At 45.5% G+C, this 27,072-nt stretch overlaps 1 protein-coding gene across 3 annotated transcripts in view; it reads right to left on the reverse strand.

Annotated features, from left to right (window-relative positions):
• The window catches only part of LOC126538522 (uncharacterized), an 87,712-nt gene that overhangs the window by 52,454 nt on the left and 8,186 nt on the right, over positions 1-27,072 (reverse strand). Inside the window, exon 2 of one of the 3 annotated variants that reach the window (XR_011893060.1) lies at positions 24,937-25,461. The exons of the other annotated variants lie outside the window; for them this stretch is intronic. The gene's annotated coding sequence lies outside the window, so the exon portion shown is untranslated. Of the gene's footprint in view, positions 1-24,936; positions 25,462-27,072 lie in introns of those variants that run through there. 3 annotated transcript variants of the gene reach the window in all.

Here is a 27,072-nt window from a genome sequence, read left to right on the forward strand (position 1 = left end):
TATCATAGCATACAATGTGTATTCTGTGTGTCGGCTTCTTCTTTGCGGGGATGTAGAATTGAACCCTGGTCCGCAGACAGCAGAACTTCTGAAAGAACTGTTAGAAGGGCAACACAAACTTACCGCTGAAGTGGCGGCACTTAGGACTCAGCAAAGCACGATGGAAAAGTTAATGTCAGATATGGCGTTACGTTTCGACGAAATCAATAAACAAGGTGCTCGCGTTGCATCCCTTGAACAATCGGTGAATCTTCTGCATAAAAAAATCATTGACCTAGAGGACCGGAGCAGGCGGTCAAATTTGATTGTTTTCGGGGTACAAGAAGGCAGTGACGAAACTGTTACTGATTTGAAGCAAAAAGTCTTGAGGGACATCTTTTTACAGAAACTTAATGTTACCTGCAACTCGGTAGGGAGAATTCATCGGTTGGGCAAACCTAGCAAAAATAGGCCAGTTATACTATATTTTCAAGATTATAACGAGAAACAAGAAGTATTGAAAAACGCATACAAGCTTAAAGGATCGAGAACGTCAGTTCAAAGCGATTTTTCTCCGGACACGCGCAGAAAGCGGAAACTTTTGTGGGAGAGTGCAAAAAGCGAGAAAGAACTGGGCAAGAAAGTAAAACTTATCAATGATAAGCTACGAGTGGATGGAAAATTGTTTATGTGGGACGAAAACACTAACTCCAGAATAGAATTAAATACTCGTCAAAGCTCATCCGCCCCCCAATGAATTAGTTCGACTACTAAGAATCTACGGGTTTTAAACATAAACGCGCGCAGCGTAGTGAACAAAAGTGCCCTGCTTGAGGCTACCCTTTTAAATTACGATCCACATGTTGTCGTGATTACTGAGACTTGGCTGAGCGATGACATTGAGAGCACAAGCGTTTTTCCACCTTCTTATCAAGTATTTCGACGTGACAGGCCTTCCAGAGGAGGCGGTGTAGCTGTACTAGTCAAACATAGCATACCTGCTTTTCTACTTCGGCAGATTGAAAATCACGAAAGTATCAGCCTAAACTTTCGCTGTTGGGGACGATCCTTTTTATTATTCGCGGTTTATCGCGCACCTCAGTCACCTACGCAGTTCCTAAATGACCTTTATGCGCATATGTCGACTTTTTCTCAGGATAAAATACTTCTCGTTGGTGACTTCAATCTGCCCGGCGTTAACTGGGATAATTCTGCTTACAGTTACGATCAGAATGTCGATTACTTGATTGATATTATGCTAACTAATAACTTGCAACAAATTGTGACACAGCCGACGCGCTTACAAGAAGATAGTGAAACTATGCTTGATCTCATTTTTATTAGTCGCTCTATTGAAAATTTTGTCACCTCTGTAGAAAAAGGTATTTCGGATCATGAACTTGTATACTTTTCGTGTCCCATGGACCGTTGCGATATTGCCCTTGATAAAACAGTGATTGTAAAGGATTTTTCCCGTGCCAGAGATGAAAGTGTTTTGGACTACTTAGATCACAGGCTGAGTGAATTTGATGGGAATGACGTCGTGGTGCTCTGGAATAAGTTCAAAGAAATGTGCCATTTCTGTCTCGATAACTTTATTCCAAACAAAGTTTAAAAAAAGTCCAAACGAAATCCGTGGATTACACGAAAAGTACTGCAACTTAAACGAAAACTAAAAAGGCTAAGGCAACGGCATGCACTTTGCACTGAGATCCAGAACATTCAAGAGGCCTTGAATCAGGCTGTATTCAAGGCTAAGCAACGGTATTTTCAATATACCCTGCCTAGCTTTATGCGCAGTGCACCAGGAAAATTCTGGAACCATCTGGCTAGCACAAAGAAACCCATTGACTGCATTGTACACAATGGTGTAACGGTTACTGAGAAGCGATGTATAGCAGAACATTATAATCAATTTTTTCACAGCGTATTTTCAAGTGCCCCGAACCATGTACCCTTCAGCCGTACCCCTTGTTATGTTGATCCTGCTGTTATATCGACGAGCGGTGTGGTTTCTATGCTGTTAAATTTAAAAACGAAATCATCACCAGGACCGGATAACATCCCAAATGCCTTTTTGTGCCGCTATGCAGAAATGGTTGCACGTTTTCTAGTGCGCATTTTTGGTGTATCTTTATCTTCAGCCGCCCTTCCCAAAGATTGGCGATCGGCTCGGGTTGTACCGGTGCTTAAGAAAGGCGAAGCGACATTAATAACGAACTATCGACCGATTTCCCTTACTTCATCTTGCTGCAAACTATTGGAACATATTATAGCTAACCAGATAAAAGAATTCTTAAGTGACAACAGCATCCTCACACCGGTACAGCATGGCTTTAGGAAGGGGTTTTCCACCGTCACTCAGTTAGCTTCAGTCATCCACAGCTTTGCTAGCATTCTTGATAAACCTGGTCAGATTGATGTTGTATTTCTGGATTACAGAAAAGCATTTGATCTTGTTTGTCACCATAAGCTAATTGAGAAGCTCGAAATAATAAAACTGCCGCCATACTTAATTAGCTGGATTTCTGCATACTTAACTAAGCGCACACAATTCGTCAGCATCAGCGACTGCTCTTCAGATGAAGTGCCAGTTACTTCCGGTGTTCCTCAAGGAAGCGTGCTTGGCCCTTTGTTATTTTTAATATATATTAATGATATTGTAGAAGTAATCGCTCAACCCGTTCAATTAAGATTGTTTGCTGATGATTGTGTTTTATTTAATGAAATTAAATGCCACGAAGACCAAGTCCTCTTAAATTCTACCCTTCAGAGCATTAATTCCTGGTGCCAGCAGTGGAAAATGGAGCTCAACATTAATAAAACAGTTTCTATGAGAATTACTAAAAAAAAGTACCCTTTACTGTTTACTTACGATCTTGCATCTCAACCCTTATCCGAAGTCGAGGAATATAGGTACCTGGGGGTTATCATAACGCACGATCTTTCCTGGAATAAACATATCTCTACTACATGTGCTTCAGCTTTAAGAAAACTTGGTCTGCTCAGGCATAAATTAAAAATGGCACCTCCAGAAACCAAGCTGTTGGCTTACAACACCATTATAAGGCCTACACTAGAATATGCGGCAATTGTTTGGGACCCGCACACGAAACGCAACATCGATGCATTAGAAAAAATTCAGCGAAAAGCTGTGCGCTTTATATTTTCTAAATACCGTCCAACAGACTCTCCCTCAAACTTAATGAAAATGAATAATATACAAACACTAAAATTGCGGAGGAAGATTGAAAGGATTAAGTTCCTCTATCTGCTTCAGAATAATCGGCTATCTCTTAATCCGCAGCAATACATACAACCACTAACAGGGCGATTAACAAGGCACCGGCATGCCAAGTCATTAACTCCGTATTTTGCCAGGACCAACACCTTTAAATATTCCTTGTTTCCTCGCACAATAACCGAATGGAATAACTTGCCCATATCGCTTCTTATTGACACAGACAGCATTGAATGCGTTGAAAGCTGAACATGCGACAGTTGAAAAGTGTTGTTTGCTCCTTTTTATCTTGTTTTGTTGCAGTGTTTCTGAAATTGTTTAAATTTTTTTTTTACTGTTACTGTTTTTTTTACTCTTACTGTTTTGCTACTCATGTATTCTTGCATTTCCTTGTTGTTGTCTTTTTCTGTATTTCTGCCCCTCCTGCAAGGGCCACTACAAGGCCTGCAGTATTTTCTAAATAAATAAATAAATAAATAAATAAATATATCAATTTTGTACGTTTTAGATGTGCTGTTAGATGCAATGTACAGAATTGTGATATCATTTTTCATTCCCGAAACACAGAGTTGTAAGCTTGACGGTTTAGCTTTCCGGAAATTTGCGAATTTTGCCAATTTTTAGTAAACAAATCATGACGTAAATAAAAAATTCGAAACAAAGCGCAACAAACCGCGTCCACTTTGGTGCAGTGGTTGCCGAGAAAAACGAATTCTCCTTTCGCATGTATTTATATACGAGCACTCGAGCTAAAGCTTGCTCTTAAGGGCTACTTTCCCCGCTATCGTGTCCGCGTGTAGAACAAAATCCCGAATATAGTACTATGCTGGACCGACCCACGGCGCAAGGGGACGCAGGCGTTAAGAGGAAGCTTTAGCTCGGGCCCAACTCCGACGCGGCCTATTCAAATACATGTAAAAGGCAAAAACGTTTTTATGAGATAACCACTGGACCGATTTTGATGAAATTTGTTGCATTTGAAAGAGAAAGTTAAATTCTAGTGACTGTTGGAAGCGGAATTTCGATTTAGGGCTTGAATTTTCTTGAAACGATTTTCAAATATTTCACCGTTTGAAAAAAATAAAAGCACGAAGTTTACTAATTCATAGCTCTGCATCAAGAACTGATATCGCGGTTCTGTAAATGGCATCCATTAGATCATTCAAAGCGGACAAATTCAATATGTCATTTTACATGTTACGTGAATTTGTTACGTTGGTTACAATGGTTTTGCAAAAGTTGTATTTCCCTGTGATTAAATTTTTTTATATTCATGTGTAACATATCAATTTTGTCCGCTTTAGATGTACTACTAGATGCAATTCACAGAATTTCATTATCATTCTTAGTGGTTGAGTTACAGAGTTGTAAACTTGATAGTTTCGTTTTATGAAAATTTTCAATTTTTGCCAATTTTTAATAAAAGATTGACGACCTAACTCACAAATTCGAGACCGACTGTCACTAGATATTATGTTTTTCTTTTAAATGCAACATACCTCGTCAAATTTGGTGCAGTGGTTGCCGAGAAAAACGAATTCTCCTTTTAGATGTATTTAGACAGCAGCACTCGAGCTAAAGCTACACAGCTAAAGCTACACATACAGCTTCGCTAGTCATACGTCTTCACAGAGTGGAAGGGAACTGCGTTTTCTTCTTTTTGCATTGATTTCGCTTTTAGAAAGGGATAGTGCTTTAATTACAATGTCACTCACTCTTGTCTCGTAGATTTAAATATGGGTTTCAATAAACTCTATATCCCATTCATCCGCAAGAGTAGGCGTAAGCGGGGAAAGGCTCGCTATCTCGCTTACACACACACACACACACACACACACACACACACACACACACACACACACACACACACACACGCACACACGCACACACGCACACACGCACACGCACACGCACACACACACACACACACACACACACACACGTTCGCGCACACTCACACAAACGCACACACAGAGATACGACACATGCTCGCCTGCATTCACATTTTACACGCGGCCACGCATGCACACAAGCACGCACACGATACTGCACGCGCGAAAAACATGCGTATGCTCGCACACGCATACACGCACTTGTGCGCAAGCATATTCAAATACCGAGACACAAACCCGCGCGCACACGCAAGTACAGGTACACAAGCACCCACACTCAAGGTGTGCACACTCACATACACTCCCCTCTCCTGCCCTGTTTCCTCACACACACAAAAAAGCATGCGAACAGGCTGAATGACATTCGCTCTGCTATTACCGTTCAAAACTCCAGCTGTAATAAAACGCTTTACGGTTTAAATATCGCGCATCTTCAAGTCAATGTGCCCTCGGCTGAGAGAGTGCAAGACCATTTGCTCCTGTCGTGTGACATAATCGCCCATCCCCAACCAAAACACTGCTTCAACGCCCCACCAATGTTTCGACTAAGTTCCATAAATGCATTTGATTTGTTACAAAAGACTACCCTTTTGGCGCTAACAGTTCCTGTTTGTTGATACTCGGCAATTATATAGAAATGAAAGTGTTTAAAATTTTGCTCATTCAGTTAGACATGTGCATTGCCGTGAAGTTCCACAGGATGGTGAAGGTGCAATGTCCAGAAATCCTGAGTACGTCCATGCTACAAGGCACGATAGTATCTTTAACGCAACACAAAGATATGCGTGTGCTTGTTGTTATGCAGTCCTAAGAATAAAATCTGATAATAAAAGCGATGACTTAAGAAATAACCAACCCATTCCTATGTTTTAGGAATGTAATGCAAGAGGATAGACAGTTGGGTGAGTTAGTACGGTAACATAGTCTTGGCTTGTAGCGCGAAGTGAACACGGACACAGAAAGGAGCAGACAGGACGAGCGCTAAACGCTCAACTAAATTTTTATTAAAACGAAGAACATATATATAGGTGATGGCAAAAACCGCAGCATAAGAACATGACAAGGTAAAGAACATCACTTACACATATCAGGAGGTATGGAAATCAAAGAAGGAAACAAAAAGAGATTACTTCAGACTAGTCCACGTATTGCGAAGGTACTGAAATTCGCAATCTATCAGAGACAACGAAGCATGGCTAACGCAAGTGTCTCCTAATCTTTTGATGCGGAATGCCTCGATAATTTCCCGTGTAGTTTGGCATTTGTGTCTGGAAAGAGTTTTTGTGTCTTCAAAGAAAGGTTTACAACCACAATTGCAATCCTAATGCATCACATTTAGCGTCACACTGTTTCAATTGTGGTTGTAAACCTTTCTTTGAAGACACAAAAACTCTTTCCAGACACAAATGCCAAATTACACGGGAAATTATCAAGGCATTCCACATCAAAAGATTAGGATACACTTGCGTTAGCTATGCTTCGTTGTCTCCGTTAGATTGCGAATTTCAGTACCTTCGCAATACGTGTACTAATCTGAAGAAATCTTTTTTTGTTTCCTTCTTTGACTTCCATACCTCCTGATATGTGTAACTGATGTTTTTTACCTTGTCATGTTCTTATGCTGCCGTTTTTGCAATCACCTATATATATGTTCTTCGTTCTAATAAAAATTTAGTTGAGAGTTTAGCGCTCGTTCTGTCTGCTCGTTTAGAAATTATGGGGTTTTACGTGCCAAAACCACTTTCTGATTATGAGGCACGCCGTGGTGGGGTACTCCGGACATTTCGACCACCTGGGGTTTTTTAACGTGCACCTAAATCTAAGTAAGTACAGGGGTGTTTTCGCATTTCGCCCCCATCGAAATGCAGCCGCCGTGGCCGGGATTCGATCCCGCGAACTCGTGCTCAGCAGCCAAACAGCATAGCCATTGAGCAACCACGGCGGGTATGTTTGTCTGCTCCTTTCTGTGTCCGTGTTCACTTCGCGCTACAAGCCAAGACCATGATTTAGAAAGTAAAAATAGAAAATATAACATTTGAAGAGCCCTCCTGAAAAAGCAACTGAAACCAAATCTTGAGTTTTGTGTTTCCGCCATCTGGTGGAAGACTGTCGAACTCAGTCCTACGTGGCGGTAAAAAAATTGAAGCACGCAGGGGCCGAATCTTAAAACGGTTCGGTTGAGGAACCGTTCGTTTGGCCTAACCTGATTGGCCAAAATTTTGGTTACGTCACTGGTTGAGGCAGCAGGGCGGTATCGCCATTTATGAATACGTCACGCATCTGTCAATCACCTTCAAAGCGAACCGTTTGTAGGAACCGGCAAAGGGGTAGTCCGCTTTGGGTTCCGTTGCTGCAGCTTGGCTGTTGGCTTGCGACCCTGGTCGCGCGCGCCGGTCGCGCGAACCCGGAGACACGCAGGCGTCGCGCGCACGTGCGTTGGTTGCTTTGGAGGCTATTACTTGCCTTCACCGTCTGCTTGGCGTTGCTCTTTCGGTATCGAGCCCGGCTGGAAATGCGATACGCGTTCGAAGTGACGGATAATGAGTTGCGCCGCCCTTGCCAGCTTTCTAACTAGACCTTTTGCAGTCTACGCTATCAAATGGAGGAGACTCGTGTGCAAGTGTACCAGTGGTCATTACACTCAAAGGAAGGAATATTGCGCGCTGCGGTTCATCGCCACCGGCCTGCAGATCCCAAAGGTCGGTCGGACGCGAAGCATTCATCGGAATGGCCTAGATTTTTGCTGCCGACACTGTCCACAAAGTTGCTCTCGCGATTACTGTGTTGGCCGGTAGAAGGGCTGGGTCAGCTTTGCCGTGACCTCCGCTTCAAAGCCAATGCAAAGATCTTTGCGTGGTGAGATCGAATTCCCAGTGCTATCGCGAGCGTGAATATCTCGCAGATCGCCGTTCAGCGATCAGAAGGCTTTAACCTAGCCTGGTTCAGCGCTTCCTTCGTTCGGCTGATAAAACTATACAGTCAGGATGGGAAGATATTGTGGAGATCTCTTCTTTGGCTGCCCTTTTTTCTCTAGTTCGGGAGTGCCACACTTTGTTCCTCAATTTCACGGCACAGCACGCACCGTCACCACCACACTCTTCGATTTTACTTCGCGCAGACAATGCAAGGCCCGTATATCGTAATGTTCGATTTCAAGTTCAATAGCTTCTATGACGCCACGCGCGGTGGGGCAGATCGCAGGAATAGCGGCAGCGCGGCGGCGAGCGAGTCATGTCCGAACCGATGACGAAGGGCGAAAAAAGAAGGAAAACTGATATAGTCGGCTAGTAAAGGTGTCCCTAAGAACCAGTTCACGGTTTTGTGGTGCTCGCTAGTTACGAAGTGCTGGCAGTGCGTTCGTGTTGCGTGCATCGTGCGAGCTCCTGGTAGCAGACGACATGGCGCTGCGCTCTGCCAACTCATTTACACTAGCGATACCGCCTGTCGGCTGAGAATGAAAAAGAATGACATTAATAAACTACTTCTGCATTGAGTAAACGCCCAGCAGAACAGTTTATATTTCAGAACTTGGCGTATAATATTTAAATTATATTTTACATTTATTTACCAAGCAGAAAAATTTTGCAATTCATCAATTAGCTCGTTATATAATAACGTACACTTCAGAGGTGGCACCCTCTCATCTATTGGTCGCGTCATCCCCTTCTTCCACCACCGGCTTGGGAGTGGCACATCTAGTGACGCAAGCGGCGAAGCGAACAGTTCGTATTCCGAACCGCTATAAGATTCGGTCCCAGCATGACATAAAACGATAGGTACGAGTGATTAAACGAATCGGCTACGGATTCCAACGTTTGCGCAATTGACACGCTCGGGTTTTTATATATACCACGTGAACTAAATTGCACGACTGTGTGCCAAAAATTGCTTTTGGGAACAGTGCTAAGCCACGTGTAGAGAGTTGAGATAGGCATCAAACGAAAGCCGAGTCTCCTGACTACATACGCTGCAGCGACTTTTACGATAGACGCCGTAGTTTTATCACAGCTAGCGTTTTTGTCTCGAAAATCGAGTACAAATTTTCGTTGTTTCCATAGGATTCCATTGCTGAATCTTTAGCCACTCTGGGAACAAAATTCTTGCTTTCCAGAGAGTGATCACTGCATTTCGCTCGTGTGGATTGTCTTCCAGAACATGTCTGTCACCTGCCTTTTTCAATAATCGACCTGCAGCTTTCGTTTTTCACGAAGAACCCGCTCGTTCCATTGAAAACGAGCTAGCTTCATGCCGGGGCCACTTGGGGCGCTAGTTGTTACGTGTCCAGAAAAGCTGGATACGTGTATTTTGTGCATTTTTTGGTTTCTTGTGTGTACTACGCAAGATTGACACTGACCAGTTGCGTTACATGTTTCTTTACAGCACTAATTAAACCTTACTTTTACATCACAGTTATTTTTACACCAGCCTAATCGTGTCAGCACACAGTTTTGTGAGCAAAAAAGGAAAATTGCGCGTAGATATCGTCAAATAATTTCAACGAACGCAAAGAGTACGAGAAATGCAAATGAAACTAACCGCCGTGTGCGAGTGGCTGGCTACGGTAAAGGAGGCGTGACGTGTAAACCAAAATACAACAGCGAAAAAGAAAAAAGAACTTCCACACACAGGAGTTCGGAATCCTGATATACCAAGCAACGAAGCGCAAAAAAATCATGCGTCTTTCAAACATATGCATATGAAATGTGGTTGATTTAGGCAACTTGGGACATGTTCCCTGCCCCATACATTTATGTCTTTGACCCTCGTATTGTTGACGGTTAATGGTTATAAAGATGTGCAGATGCGATACCGTAAAAAAAAAAAATCCTCATCAAACCAAAACGCTTGGAAGCGCGCCGCGAGTAACAGTATTTATGAACGCAAGCGTATAACTGAGTCTGAGCTCGTGGGATTCAATATGGCGGCGCCTGCGGGATTGTCTCCACCTTGAACTGTGGTGCTGGCATCAAGGCACCCTTGTTTGGCTGTACATGTCGCGCCACCTTGAAGCGGCGGTGAGAACATGCAAGTAGGCCCTCTCCGACATTTCACTATTGTCCGTACTGCGCTCAGGCCCGCCTGAAAGCCTCTTTTTCTAATATTGCAATGGATTCACCGCGGCCTTTCGGCAGCTCCTCCGTGAGAAGTATGAACAAAAAGAACGAACGCAGATAGCATTGCGTTAAGGATTGCCACAACCGTGAAGGGGATGTCGGCATCAAATTGTACCACTTCCCTTCAAAACCGTGGGAAGCAACTCAGCGGCTGAGGTGGATGAAATATTTGGTGTCGCTCTTGCAAATTTCTGTTAAACGAACTAAGACGAAAATGCAAAAAGATCAAAAAACAGACACACGAAACACCAGCAGGCAGCACCTCTAAAAACGCACAATAAAGCTAGAAACGCATAAAAACGCGTCAGCTGGTTCCCGCTGTTGTAGATTGGTTTAGATAGTTGTTTAGCTCGTCTCGCTCCAATACAAACGCTCAGTGATTGTTACGTGTCAAATATAGCTTCGTAAGCGCTCTGCGCTGGAGCTTTGTACGCACTGTGCTTTTTGTTGTGCATTAATAAGCCAATGTGCTGCTTCTTTCTGCACCAAGATCAAGACGCGAGTGCAGGGACCAGGCTCATTCATACCGATGTCTTCTCGTGCTTAGAGCAACATAACTAAGGTCAGAGGGCACCGCTGCACACGTCGAGTATTGGCAAATTAGGACTTCTCTCGCGCACGCTCGTGTACATTTGTTGAGTCTTTGCGTTGTTTAGTCTCAGCTGATTGCTCTCTATAATGTTAAAGCGGTGATGACCACTCACACTGGAGCCCGAACCACAATAACTAAATTTGATCGAGGCATTTTGTGAGCGGAGAAAAAAGCACTAACCTGCCAATTCGGCAAAACCTCTGCAATTGTGAGGTGCAAGACACGCTCCAAATAATGAAGCTACAAATGACAGTTGAAAAACTTCTACGACCGTATTTGTTCCCTTAAATGGCATAAAATATTGATTTGTTAACTTACTTTGAGTTCGACGTCGTAAGCATGCTTCCTTTATCGTTACAAACACTTCGCGATCGGCGGTGGTTGTTTAGTGGCTATGGTGTTGTGTTGCTGCTAAGAACGAGGTCGCAGGATCAAGTCCCGACCACGGTGGCTGCATTTCGACAGGGTTGAAAGGCGAAAACACCCGTGGTACTTAAATTTAAGTGCGCGTTAAACAACCCCAGGTGGTCCAAATTATTTCGGAGTCCCTCGGAATAATTGTCCATACCATCTGCAATACATCGTTAACATCACCACGTGCCATGGCACTCTTTGGCCATAACTGGTCCTTGCGCCATAAAACACCACACATCATCATCATCATCATCAGAGCTTACCTACTGGTTGTTTTGATGCCTAACCTCGCACTTCAATTGCTGCTGCTGAAACCAGCGTAGTTAAGGTTTCATTTATAATCTCTATGTCATCTTAATCTATGTGTTCGAAAGCTGCATATTTGCTTGCAAGCACGAGCCTGAGTTTTCTTCTTTGACCCTAACTAGGTCTCGGTTGGCCTGTTGTTCTTGACGAATTTCGCTCTTTTTCTTTTCATATTGAGGGAAATCCTGAAACCCGCTAGCCTATGATCACTGCACTTTACCATACCTAAAACTTGTTCATCCTGCACTATGCTGTGGTGGGCACAGAATATGAAATCCATTTCATTTCATGTTTTTCCATTAGGACTTTTCCACGTCCACTTCCTGTTGCTACGTTTCCTGAAGGGCATTTATGTATATGTATGCTATTTGTTTACCTATTCCATATACGCTAGGGAGTGATATAGTATTCAACCGCTAAATCTGCTTAGACCAGGAATAAACTATTACTCAGATTATTTTTCAGAATGGCAGCTCGCAAACAAATGTCATGAAACAGTACTTTCACACCGCTCGCCTTTTATCTTCATTCTTAGCAGACTAATACAATTGCTGCATAGTCTCAGCTCTGACATTAAGAGTGATGTAATTTCATTGGCGCCGCTGTTTACGGACAGCTCAGCATAGCCTGTGCAATGTCATTCCCTACACTGTGTGTTAAAGATCGTGCCACAAATTTTGGCACATTCACGTATGTCGCGTCCGCCTATAGCTATAACATCGTCCGAAGACTTCGAACGCAATGCTTCGGCCTTGAGGCGATACTGTCATTAAAAAAATTGTTTTATATGGTAATCTTGCGGCTTACTATTCTTCCTTTGCCAGAAGCGAATGTGAAGTTGTGTGTCAGCGTGGGATACGTATGTCGTATAGAAGGGCAATGCAGGTGTTTCGTTACTCTTATCTTGGCATTCTGGTGATAGGGATACATCTTCTCTTGGACCAGGGATATAATCACACAGGAATAGGCATTCTCCATCCAACCTAAGAAGGATGACTACGTCACGACCGCTTTCTGGGAACTTCCGACCAAGACCGTTAGGTGTATGCATCGATCTTCTGCAAGCATCGTCGCCAGTGCCCTCCGTCGTTTCTATTTGAAAATGACGCGTATCCACTAATGTGTGTTCCGTAATTTGTGGTGCTGCAGATTGTTTGCTATAATCTTGAATTTCTCCTAAGGATTTTATAAATGATGGCGTAAGGGCCGTGCCCCTTTGGAGGTAGTCAGTGCTTGCGTGTTGCGTTCCGGTACATGAAGGAGGCGATGTCCAAGAAGGTGTACCGCCTTCACGACGAACTTTGAGAATTCGTTTTCTATACAGCGTGTGCTGCAGAACATCTTCGTCTACGACATATTCTACGTGTCATTTTTTCACAATACAACGTCTGCTCGACTGTGTGGCTTCTTGAGCAGCTTGGTGCGCTCTTCTGGTGCGAGGAACCCTCCTGGCCACGCAAGCATCTTTTTGGTGTACCTGTACTGCTTCGCAACATCATGTAGAAGCCGGTTCTGAGGGTTTTGTTTGTAAAGTTAGCACATGATCCTCACGATACGTTGCTAACCGATGTACATTTCGATATGTCACTTAGCTACTTGTCGCCGTCCAATTCTTGCGGCTTGATATGACGCCTTCCGTTCCGGCTTTTTTAACGAATATTATTTGACCAGCCAACAAGGCAAAGCTCCTGTGTTCTGATTGGCTTGCGACAAACGCGGTGTTTGTTTTCCGGCGACGAACATAGGTCTCGGACCGATTCGCGCGCCGAGGGCATTGTCCTGTCACGCGATGTAGATTTTCTAGTCGACGACGATATCGGCAAGCAGAAAATGTACTTTGCGCGGCAGGGAAATGTTCCTGCTAGTGTGAATGGGGCTTTGGGACGATGCTGCTCCGTCTGCTCAGGAGGAGTTGCCTTGCCTGCTGTGTCACGCCAGCATATCGCACCAGCTCAAAGTCAGACCGCAGTAGTTCTAGCGCAGCGCTGAGCATTGCTTTCGTGGTCAATGCTATCACCCTTCATGGGTAAGTGGCACATTTTAATGAGAAGCATTCGTTACCTCGTACTTGGCGCTTTGCGGTAGTAGGCAGGCAGGTTATATAGAGAGGGATTCCTGTCTCGACTCGTTTTAATAAGAAGAATGTGCGACCGATGCTTAACCCAAACCTCTGCCGTTAAGCACAGCAGCCTAAAGCTTTGAACGCTAAGCCGCGATAGCCTTTTTTTATGGACGATGTTGAAATGCTGACGCCTATGGCGTTTCCGGCTCCCGGAATTGCTTCCGCCAAAAGCATAGCCTTGAAGACCCGCGATCTATATCCGGAGGGCGCAACCCTATGGGGCGTGGAATTGGGCACCGCCGACGGCCTGACCAGAACCACCTAGACTACGTCCGCACTCGCCCGCACCTATCCTCTGACGTCACCCCACTCTTCCCTAGCCGTTCCACTGCGCGTGGTGTCGCCCTTTAGCAGCATATGGCGCTAGGTGCTAGGTGCTACTAGGATGCCTCGATGCCTGCCCGCCGCGCCGCCGTTCAGGGTGGTGACAGCCCCGCGGCGCCGCCACTTTGGTTTGAAGAAGCGCCTCGCGCGCCCGCCGAGCTATCGTTGCAGAGCGCAGGATTCTCACCAATCGCATCGGAAGCTGAAAATTTCTGGCATGTGTGGAATTATGCTTTCGTGCTGAAATGCAGAGCTCATATTCTGTTGTAAAAAAGCACAGTAGTCATGTTGGCAGAGCGCTGCGGTGTTACGAGGAGAGGCGATTGGCGAGTCGGAATGTTAATTGAGTTTTCACTGTCGCAATATTATTTCGTTTGGACGGTGGAAAATTTTTTTGACAAAACCGTTTGTGAAATTACACAACGCTTTTCTGTTCCCGTGTTGGTAGGCTCCCTCGAAACTTTGAAGCACATGTTTCGTTTGCTGCGCTTAACAGCAGTTCACGGCCTTATATCACAGAGTCTCGGCCGTATTTTTATTTCACAGTGATCCTGTACACGATGAGTCTAGATTACACATGAGCTACAATTTTGAGCTTCCAATTAGTGTATTGGTGGCATAATAGCACTCTGCATAATCATATCTCTAAAGCAAATGCGGAGGTTTAAATGTGTTTTTAATAACAGCGGTCGTTTCATGCACTGAGTGAGGTTTACAGAAGACAGGTAGCTTGCGAAAATGTATATAGACTTTGCAAAATAAATTTTATTCAAGGTTAGCACCAGTGACTGTCTTGCTGCCATATCCGTCACATGAATCATCAGGCTGCATCAGCCAACGCAAATAGATGCGTAGCCTGAGCGTTACAAAGCGCTCAAGTAGTCTTTTGTTCAGAGTGGGGTGGTCACTGCAGTGCACCGAAAAAGGAGGTACACATTCTTCCAGGATGCGCCTCAAAGTTTTCATGGGGCTTTTCAATCGGCATATGTCACTTTCCTCAGAAAACTTTTTGAAGGAACTATCCCAGCTTTCAACGAGTCTCAGTACTCCACGACTAACGTAAGTAAGGTTCCTTCCACCACTCACATATTCCTTCATTTGTACAAGAGCATGTTCCTCTCCTACTTCTTCTGCAGTAAGCGCATTTGTGCACACAGCACAAGAAGTTACAGTTAACAGCAGTGGCCTCAACAGAAACCCTGATAGATGGGCCACAATGTTGCTTTCAATATGAGAAAGAGGCTCAAGATCTTCAAGATCAAAATCATTTACGTCAACTGGGACTTCTTGCTGTACGTGCCTAATTTCCGCAGAAAAAATGTCTACGAGGCACTCACTGTCATCAGTGTCATAAGTGGTGGATTTTGGCACTTTCAAGAACTGGCTCACGGAAAGAATCTTTATGGCATTTTTCACGTCATATGGACTTGGGACTGGTTTCAGCATTCTTATAACAGAGAATAAGTTCTCCAGGCAGTCCTGTGCAAACCGTCCTGCTAATACAAACTTGTATCCACATTCCTTCAGGAGAAAAATGTGCAGCTGCAAAATAACATTCGTCGACATAACAACACCTGCCTGGCATGGCTTCCATACCTTCTTCACACCAATGCTTAGGCTATTAATGACCTCAACAGTGAGGTTTAGCACTGAAATTGCTTCCCTGTATTTCTCTTCACTCATGAAGCTAAGAGCCACAACTGGGTGGCGAGCTGTCATCAGGGAGTACCACTTACAGATCAGTTCAAGAAACCACGCAGTTGTCTCAGCTTCAGGGGGTAGTAGCCGCTGCTCGATATAATACCGAATAGCTGCAGGCGACTCTAAATAATTGTACAGCTATTCCTACTTTCATTTTTGTAAAGTGCCCAGTGGACACATGCACATGGTTTAAATTAGGTGCAACTTGTAGCTGATCGCTATCTAAGTTCAAAAGAGCCTCAACGTGCTCAACAGTTATTTCAGTTGTCGGTAAGTTGAACCGTGAAACTATCTCGCTACTCAGGTGCATCGGATCTTTCCGAACAAAATGTCCCCTCACGTTCTTCAGCACATGGGCAGGGTCTGGCATAAAATGTAGTGTCTCGTTGCTTATGAAGGGATGCGGCACACTGGACACTGTAACAGCGTTGCGAGAGCTGCTTAAGTTCAGTGACCTCCACATCGCGCGGTTGGAGCTTGCCATGTTAGAAGTGACACACCGCACACGAAGGCCAATGTCTGTGCAGAGCTTGATAAGGTGGAATACGAAGTCCTTGAGCACATCTCCACTGACGTAAGCACCTGTGTAATGAAAAGCAATTACTTGTTTCCAACGGGTATTTGTGCCACCCACCCTAAAGACAAGCGCATGCTTTGCTGGCTGGTCAGATGAAGGCAATGTTATCATTCCAAGCAGAGTATCGTTGCCACGGTCAAGTTCTATCCCACTCCGGATTTCCATCTCATCAAGAAATAGTATGCAATCTTTTTCGATATCTTTCATTGAAGATATTTTTGTTTGCATTGCAGACAATATTTCATGCAGCACGCCAGGCTTGAAAGACAGATGCTGCAATCTTCTACATAGTGTGCGCCGTGATGGCAGGGGGTAGCCTTGCTCTATGAGGAGGTCATAACCTGTACTTCCACAGGCGAACTTGAGTTGCAATGCCTTTTTTACTGTGCCGGCACTCCACGTGCGGCATGTTCTATCCTGCCTTTCTAGAGCTGTCTTCTGGTCTTCGTTCAGATATTTCAAGTTGGCAGTCAAAATTGTGACCTTTGTTTCCAGCTTGGCTGCTTGCCTCGTAGCAGTCCTCATCTTCTTTTTAGCGACAGACAGACTTTCCTTAAGCTGAGAGTTTTTCTTCTGCATGTCCTGGAGAGCTTTCCGCATTTCGCTTGTTGACAGTGAGTCAACATCCAGGATGTCACAGTGCTCCTCCTGTTCCTCTTCTTCTGTGCTATCGCTGATGCAGAGTTCACCTGTGTCTAGCTCCTGATCGTTGGGAGACGAAGGTCCGGGTGAGGCAATATCTGTCGACTGAAATGATTCGGTAGCTGAAGTTGCAGAATCAGCTAAACTTCGTCGCCTCACAGGAGGTTTCCTGCATTTCGGTTGCGCTGCATGGAGAAATAAAGGCATTCATATTCAATACGCATAACGCTTGTAATTGGAAGCAACACAGTGACTCACAAGAAATCATTACTTACGTCTAAAATCAAAGAGAGTCGGAACTGCAGTAGACTTCAGCAGCCGCCGCCCGTCTTGTCTAGCATTTTCGTACTGGTCAGGCTCAAAGTGACGCTAGAAAATGTTAACACGGAAGCAATCTTAGAGACAAGCAGACCACACATGCAAGCACACAGAATAAGCGGGACAGGCTCTTCTGAACTATCATGCAGAGGAATATTCACGAAAGTGTCATATTGACACCACCGAGCTGATCACTGCTAACATTTTGGTTATTTACTGGGATGCTGAAACAAATTCGCATCATCGAACTTTCGGCTTATACCACCGCGATTATTCACGTACTGCTATCAGGATCGCAGTGAAGGTGCACTGAGTCGCGACACGTTGCGCGCACTAAGTAGAGCGACATAAGCATGCGCACCTGCAGCTGCAAACAAACAAGACAGAACAGTAAAGGGAAAACTACCGAAGGCACCTAAGTCTCCCTACATAGGCTTTCCAAAAATATATGACTAAATAATGCAGCGTAAACAGCAATTTATTTACAATTAACTAGCAGTAATTAATTGAAACCTCTAATGAGCGCAGCGTAGTTATGCTGGACATAAGCTATCCAACGATATAACACTTGCGGCTGTATACTAAACATAGGCTGCACAGCCACCGCGGACACATTCTGTACACGTCACGTATGAAGAAGAAATGCTACGCGTTAAACGACAAGCAAGCTTCGATCACATACCTCGCATATCTTAGATGTGTCAGTCACTTTCCACTTCTCCCGCTTAACTTGAGCCTCCCATTTCTTCTCTCAGGGTCTCGGGGAAACCGAAAAGTCCGCAGTCCTTTTTTCCATGAGCCGGTGAACAGCGGAACGCAGCAGCCCGTCATTCTCTTATCTTGTTCACCCACCCACGGGTGAACGATAAGATTACTGTTACACTGCAAGAGCGTGTGCGAAAATGTTTTCAATGTCGGTTGCTCACGAGAGCACGAAAATTCCGCCTCACCAACTCGTCGACCGCACGGGAGACACGTGCAGCGGGCAGCAACGTCGAACCAAAATGGCGGCGCGTCTGCCGAACGGCGGCGCGGAGCGGTACAAAGGCTGTCACCACCCTGGAACGGCGGCGTGGCGGGCAGGCATCGAGGCACCCTAGGTGTTACGCGACGTACGTGACGCGCATATCCTGCGCCGTCGAGACACCGCAGGAGAACGTCGCTGCACGTGGTTCGCTTTTTTGCCTTTATTCCTCTGTGTACACGTGCGGCTTGTTCGATGTCATGGGCCGATGTTGTGTGCCAAACTGTGGAAGAAACTGCGACAGCGGGTCAAAGGTCAGGCAGTTTGGGTTCCCAAGTGATCCCGAACGAAGGAAAAAATGGCAGCGGGCAGTGCGACGGGACGTTGTCCACGATACAAAACTGAAAGATCCGCTGGTAAGTGTAGTCTCGCTTTTCAATTCGTGCAGTGATGATTTATATAAACAATGTACAATGAAAGTGTATTAGTCAAAACTACGATATTCCATTGTTATATAAATACGTTTTCAAGTGACCATTTATTTACACGTGCAAACCACGTGGGCTCGCGTGCGTTTGCGATGGTGTGTGTATATTCATTCGTTGAATGGCTCATGGGTCAGTAAAATGCGCTTTTCACAGATCTCGCACTTAGATTTATAAGCGTATGTCATATTTTTGCAGGTGTCAAGGTGTGTTCATATTATGACGGCGCTGGTTGTTTCGCGGGTTTGTGAACGGCATTTCAAACTCGAGCACCTACGTACATCAATATACACGGACTGCGACGGAAGGACCATCGAGGTACAAATGAAGCTCACCCGGCTTCCGCCTGATGCCATTCTAACGATCTTTCCCGACTGCTCGCAATATATTTCGGATTCTCGCCAGTCGAGAGAAGACGCCGATGCAAAGCGAACACGTGTGGAGAACGAACAGCTTCAAAGGGTCTTAAAGCAGTCAGCTTTAGCGCACAAGAACGAGGAACGAGAAAACAAAGTTAACAGCCTCTAAGACATCAATTCACGCCTGCACAAGCTAGGAGGGAAAAGGTTTTGGACAGCGGTACCTTGCGAAAGCTGCATGTTCTTTGCTCACATCAAAGTGACAGCAGATGCTCCTGAGATTTTGGTGTCAGTGACTGTGTCGTCGGATATGTCTGTGCGTGTGTTTTGGAGAGGTGCTCGTCTTACTTATGAGAAGTATTTTGAGATCCCGGATCATTTCCACGATTTCCGCGTGCTTGTTCAGCTCTTGGCTAATGTCGAGGACCACTGCACTAAATGAGAGCCACAACAAGTGGACAAAGGAAAGGCTGCACTGAAAATGGTGATCTCACTTCTTGATGACATTTCAAGTGGAGACCTTCTGGAGGACGAAAAGGTGGGCGCTGTGATGTTCATCAAAGAGCAGTGTCATCTCCTCATGAAAAGTAATAATGCTGTTCGGTACTCTGCGGAACTTTTGGTGTTGTGTAGCATTTTGTACACTATTTCACCGCACGGCTACAAGTTTTTGAGGAGCAGTGGAAAGTTAGTGTTGCCTCATACTGAAACAATCAAGCCTATCTGTGGTGCACATGATGTTAGTCCTTTAAAGGAGCAAAATAAAAAGGGCTTCCTAAAATATATGAAAAGGAGGGCAAGTCTGCTGAAAGCTCATGAAAGAAATGCAACATTAATGGTAGATGAAATACACATACAGCAGTTCTTTGAATACAAGGGTGGCAGCATAACAGGGGCTGCTGCGAACTGTTCTGAACCTGCTAAGACAGTGCATGTATTTATGGTGCAGCCTCTCCTGCCACCGTTCAAAGATGTTGCACACATCCTTCCAGTGTCAAAAATTACTGCGGAGGAACTGCATGAAACTGTAAAAAAAGTAGTCTTGAGACTTGAAGCGAACCTTCATATCGTTGCAGTCATCACAGACAATAATTTCATTAACCCGAAAGTAATGGCTATGTTCACTGAGGCCCAGAAGCTCGAAATTGTGTACCCCCATTCAGCTAATCCGCAGCAGCCACTCTTTCGTATTGTTGACTTTGTGCATTTGCTGAAATGTATCAGAAACAATTGGCTAAACCAAAAAAATCCTGACCAATGTCTATATTACCCACCTTTTCCCTGTTGAACTGCAGAAAGTAAGAAAGTAAAGGGTGCTTCATTCACATCGCTCAGAAAGCTTCATGAGGCTGAACAAATTAATACTGTGAAAGGGCTTTTGGACTGACGTACAAAGCATCAAATCCGACAAATATTGAGAGGCAGAACGTGAAACTCGCTCTGCATATATTTAACTTTTTTGTTTCATCTGCTTTGAGGATAAGAGGCGAAACCCCGCATCTGACGCTTGCAGATGGTACTGCAGATTTCATTGACCTAATTGTGCGATGGTGGAGCATCGTCAACGCCAAGAGACACAGAGTGAGAGATGTGTGGCAAGAGCCAGTACGTGGAATCAATGGTGGGCAGCTGCAGTTCCTCGACACATTTGTTACCTGGCTCGACGACTGCAAAAGTAGGTGTGTGCATAGAGGTGCGTTGACAAAGGCGACCCACTCAGGGCTCCCGCTTTCCGCATACGCCTTGATCGAGGTGTCAAGATATTGTTTGGAGGAGCTCGTTTTTACGCTTTTACCGGTCTCCTCGAAGCTCGCTTTGGAAAGTACCGGAAGCTGTGTGGGTCCCATTACAATGTGTCGATCACACAGGTATTTTAAGCTGAGACAAAGATCCGCCTCCAGAGCACACTGATCTTGCCAGATATACCAGCATCCACTGATACTAGCAAAGAGACGTGTGCTGAAATGCTGATTTACAAATATAACATAAAGCTATGAAGCTGCGACCTAAAGAAGCCCCAGAAAGACATGCCGGCATTGGTGTACATCGCTGGCTACTGTGCATATGCTGCTTTGAAGCACCAGCCTTGCAATGACTGGTGTGATCTGTTCACAATTACTGATAGAGAGCTTGAGCGCAGTGAGCAAGTGCTGATTGATAATATGAGCAGAGGCGGCTTGAAATTTCCACAGCCATGTGTCGTTCATGTGGTGCTGTGCACCAATATTGTGCTAGAATATATTACAGGCAAAGAATATGAGAATATGTTTCATGCAGAGAGTAATCAGAGAGCTGCACTTCTAAGTGTGATGAAGTATTTGCTCTGTGACAATGAAGACTTTGACACTTGTGCAACTGGTCACAGTCAAGAATCTATGTTAAAGAACATCCTTAATCCAGCAGTAAACACTCTGTTGAACAATTACGCAGCCTTCAAAAACGAGAAGGTAAACAAAGAAAAGAATAATGGGAAAAAGAGAAAGTGTATTACCCTCAAGTGAAAATGATGTGTGCTGTTTTCGCGAATGTGTATGATACAATACATACAATATATGAACTGTGTGTTATGTTGTCTTGACTACTCTCGATTTTCTTTTAATTATACAACATTGTGAAGTTCAGCAGATTTCTCTTATTAGGCTAGTGAAGTTGATGTAGGTCATATTTTATTGATGTGAGTGTTGTGTGTTCGAATGCCATTCTGTGATAGTGGAAACCAATGCCAAATAAAATGTGTGATATGAAATGTACAGCTGTCTGTGACAGACTGAAAAAAGAAAAATGTTTTTCCGGCGCATCCTCTTTGTAGACCCAAATTCTGTAGTGCATATTGTTTTGTGGGGGCCATTGCCCGCTTTTCTCCAAATGCCGAAGTTGGCTTGGAAAGAACTTGTCTTAGTTCCTTAAGTCACGCCAGTGCTAAATTTATACTGGATGCAAACAAATTCCGGATGTATAACTTCGAACATGCTGCAGTATTGTGCTTTTTTATTTCTTTCGATGGCACCTCATGCGAAGGCGGACGGGCTGAGTGTGGTGACGTAACGGGAGAAGTGCCGAGGCCTTCTCCTAGTCTAGGTTGTACTGGCCTGACACGTCGAATGCATAATTCTCTCGTTACAAGGCCAGCTCGCTCTTTCAAAAACACTCGGCGCGCATTCCTCGTCTCTCTTTCTCGTCTTCTTTCCTTATGACTGCTCGCACTGTGATTTGTCGTGTTTGACTGCACTATCTCCAGGACCTGCCAACTTCTCTAAGTAATCTTGTCGTAGACCGTTTGCGCTACATAGAAAGTGTGCCACGTTGTGCCGACTTCATGATCGCACTCGCTAATCATATATCGACATTTATTCTCCGCAGCAGAAATGCCATCCTCGTTTTGACACACACCACCTGGTATGGCCATAAGTGGTTACGAATGTGCACCACAAAGTCGCTGACCAAAATTACAATTCGTGTTTCTCACGCTCATGCTCGTCCACTGCACCTATGTAGAGCCCAACAATCGGCATGTGGCAAGCTCGCGTCAAACAGCCGTTGTAAAAATAAAGTCATTGCCGCCATCCGATCGTCTTTAACGCTGTCGTCGGCGTGCTGTCGGCGTCACACACCTGTGATCCCGGGACCCACACACACAGCTAGTCAACTTACAAAAGCATGCTGGTCTATTTGGTAGCGTTTTGCGAAGCCCCGAGCAACACTCGACAGCCTGCAAAATGCTTCGCATAATACGAATTCCCTAAATGCGTGGAATATGCACAACTTTTTTTAGCTAAATAACTTAAAATTGGATTCTTGGTGTTAGTGACTATGATGCTTCTCTGGTGATGTCACAGATTCTATTCTCGGCCACGGCGGCCGTATCCTGGGGAATGCAGAAATCATCAACACCTTTACTATGCTTTGGTTGGCCTTCCAGCAGGGTGGCCCAGCAGGGTGGCCCCTCTCAATTAGTAACGTTTTCGGCAAACCCCAAATTGAAATACACCAGGTTCTCAATATAATTCCGTAGCCCTCCATGACAGCGTATGTCATTGTCACTGCGTTGCACGTGGGCAGGTAAACCTACTCGATTAGGCATTGCACTTTTCTTCATGTTACCTACATGCAAATGACCAACGTTTCACTGTAGTTGAAGCTTAAAGGACTACTGACACAACAATTTTCGATCGTGTTTTTTCTTCTGCAATAAGTAGCTAATGACCCAGTAATCAGGACACGAAACATTATTGGCTTCAGAGTAAAACACGTAATTATTTGGAGCCTTGTTTGCAGTGACTATTCCAGGTTTCGGTTTGAGAGAGCAACGAGATGGGCCAAAGAAGGAATGTAAACACAGCTAGACGCGTGATCACACAAAACTGTGACGCACGCATGCCGGCGCACGAACCATCGCGAGCTTCGTGTTGCCACTTCGTCTGCTACGCCTACACGTGCTTTGCTATGTTGTCACCATCATCGTCGTCCTCATTTTCGTCCTCCGGCGGCGACTATTTCCTGCTTGCGTTCGTTAGCTGCCCCAAATTAGACGTCGCCAACCACATTTGATTTGATCCACTACAAAGCAGCGACTCGGAACGTGCGGCTAGCGGCAGCTATAAATATGTGTACGAACCGGTACTAGTACGAGCCATTCGTCGAAGGCAGTTTGGGAATGAAGCATATCGTGGAGCAGGTCACAAGGCGAGGTAAAAGTCGACACAGTATCAGGCTTGGGGGCACGCAGTCTTGGTGGAAAATCATCGGACTGTTCTAAATCGGCCGGTTGCTGGTATACTAGGCACGCTCGAAATGAAACGAGCAAAACTGGCTGCTCTTTAGTGGGGTCCATTCTAAGCGTCCAGCGGCGCGCACGAACTCGGACCGCTTCTGCTGCTTATCGACGCCAAGGGTATAGCCAACGAGCAAGCCAAGCGAGTTGGCGATCGCTGGGAAACGGTATATAGGCCTAGCTCGCTGGCCGTCGAATCCGAGGCCGACGGCTCTTGCGACACGTCCACCGCTCGTAATAAAGCATCTATATTCTACACAATCAACGTCTGCACATTTATGTCGCTCGTGAGTGACAATACAGTTAGTCCTCCCGGCTCCGTTGGTACCGATGAGAAGAGAGAGAGAAGTTTAATGAAACGAAATGCTGAGAGGTTGGCCTGAGGTATATTCCTTTAGCCAGCTACTCGGCATTGGGGGAAGGGGAAGAGGGAAAGAAAGAGAGAAGAGGTGCATGATGGGTGACGATGACGATAGAAGGAAGATGTAGAACATATCGCAAGCAATTTAGCATGCTCAAAGTCTGCAATACAAGCCCGTAGTTTTTAAGAAGTTCAGTAATGCCTGGCGAGCCGCTTCGCAGAGACGATTGCAGCGTCGGCTGCGCTGACCGCTTGCAACTCAAAATCAGGCCAACGATTTAGTATATCGCGCAACGTTTTATAACATGCAGACTTTCAAGCTAACATTATGAGTTATCTTGCGTCAAAAAAAATTTTAGCCGATTTTTGTGCCGCCGTCAGTGGCGAAAGAGTTAAGCGTCACGACGAGGGGAAAAAAGGAAGACCGGGACTATCGCAGTCGTGAGAAACTTGCTCGCAGGACCCGCCCCGACGGCAGCGCAAACTCATGACGTAGCGTTTTCTCGGTTTCCTACATTCCTTTCTTGATGTCGATGTCGCGAGGTGTTGCGTGTTGCGGTTGGCTGCGTGCACGTACTTTAAAATTGAATGTAAGTATATTCTGAGATATATTCGCCGTTCATATGTTGCAGACGATGTGTTTGTGGCCACATAAATCGATCTCACACGTTAACTCGACTTCGAAATCGTGTCAGTGCTCCTTTAACCAATATAAGGCATCGCAGTCCCAATCCTGCAGCCAACGATTACAACCGCAAAAGATGGAACGCCTCGTATCGATAAACAGTAAACGCCTCACTGTAGGCGTCATTTATTATTACGTACAGTGTTTGAAGCCTTGTTCGAAAAAAGCGGTCTTCGCTAAAATGAAATGCACGTACCTGTCCCATAATACGCGCACTATACAAAAGGTACCACCACTGCCGGCACACTGTTAATAGAGCAGGATGTCGTGCGTGAAGGCGCCGAATGTGAAGAGATGTGGGAAGTGTCGCCGCAGGGGCCTTGCAGTGATGTCCTCCTTGCATCCCTCCAACGCCACGCCCGCGGAAGGCAGGCTCAGCATCTCTCTTGGCAGCCGTAGCTGCCATGCTATGCGGGAAGTCTGTGTACTGGAAGATGGGCTGGGGGCCTCCTGTTTTATGCAAGGCTGACTGCAGATGTTCGTTGGCTGTGCGCTGGAAGGTGGGCTGGGCGCCTCCTTTTTTACGCAAGGCTGACTGCAGATGTTCAATGGCTGGTTGGGAAACAGGAGAGAAAGGCTCTGCCCTCGAAGAAACCGGTCACGGACGCTGTACGCTGCAATAGGAAAAATATGAGGTGACGTTGGCTGCATTCATTCATTAGATAGGATAGGGTGTCCGGTGTTCCGGTACATGCAAAGGCGTTTGCCGATTACTCGGTTACAGGAGGCGTAAATGAGAGCGGCCGCATCGACGGCGCCAGCTGCTGGCGCAAAGCTTTGTCAGAGAAACGTCGTCATCGCCTTCGAGATTGCACGGGTTCACAGATTTCGCTCCGGTCGTCGGAGGGGGTTTGGGCGAATGGCCGGACCTGCAGGAGCGTAAAAGTGAGCGGCCGGAGTGGTGTAGCTACCTGGTGGCTTAGATCTCAACCAGACAAACATTACCAAAATTTCAGCAACCTGCTTTATCCTGCTGCGTTGCTGGTGCAAATTTTCGGCAGCGACGTAGTTGTAAAGACGATTACACCGTTGTCGAAAGTTAGAGACCTTAAGCGTGTCCGCTATTCCGGCAAACGGGGGTTGTTTGGGCGGATTACCGGATGGTCGGGGGCGTAAACGTGAGCGCCCGTACCGGTGCAGCCGCCTGGTGGCGTAGAGCTCAACCAGACAAACACAGAGCTAAAATTGCAGTAACCAACTATATTCTGCTTCGCTGCTGGTGCAAATTTTTGGCAGCGGCGTAATGGTGAACACGATTATACCCCGCTGTCGAAAATTTACACCAGCAGCTAAAGAGAATATATAGTAACTGGCTCTGTGTTTATGTGGTTGAGCTCTGCCCCACCAGCTGGCGCCACCAATCTTGCCGCTCACGTTTACGGCCCCGCTCATCCGGCAAACCTCCCGCGCTTGCCGGAATATCGGACGCACTGAAATTCTCTATTTACACCAGCAGCTAAGCAAAATATAGTAACTGACTCTGTGTGGGGTTGAGCTTTGCAACACCAGCCGGCGCCACCAATCAGGCCGCTCACATTTACACCCCCACTCTTGCTGGAATACCGGACGCACTGCAAGTCTCTAGTGTTATGTTGTCCGCGCCGCGCTGCCTTGAAATTACCGTGTTATCCAAAGGCTAGCAGTGCCCTCGGAGTCACTGCAGAACCGTAGTCATTGCAAGTGCACGTAATGGTACAATATAATGAAATAGGTTTGAAGCAATCATCTCGATCTTGACGAAATCAGATAGGCAGAAGAGTAGGTACCGATAGATGTAAAACTCGACTAAATAAAGCGGGCTAGTGGACCTGTTGTCCCTGCCCCGTTTCAAAGGGGATACGAACAAAGATCATCATCAGCATAACCGAGCAGAATCATCATCATCATCATCATCATCATCATCTGGCGGTAGTTGTAGGCGGTAGTCGAAGGCAAACCGCGCGTGATCTCAACGTGCGCATTGTCTCTTTCTACAGCGAAAGCTGTACGTGACTAACTTTCCGCTGTTTTTTAAGCGTCCGGCACCAGAATAAAATCATCATGTGGGACAAACCCAGTGATAGTCCAGCAAGGGTCCAAGCTCAACGGCACATACCCCTGTGGGCTCGGAAACCTGTAACGCATCCTTGAACTATTCTTGTCACATGTGGGACCCAGACAGGTCCCAGGCACACGGGTAAGAACAGTTGTTCTTGAAATATTTCCAGCGCGTTAGAATTGATGAT

Source organism: Dermacentor andersoni, chromosome 3 (assembly GCF_023375885.2).
Source record: "Dermacentor andersoni chromosome 3, qqDerAnde1_hic_scaffold, whole genome shotgun sequence".
Taxonomy (NCBI): domain Eukaryota; kingdom Metazoa; phylum Arthropoda; class Arachnida; order Ixodida; family Ixodidae; genus Dermacentor; species Dermacentor andersoni.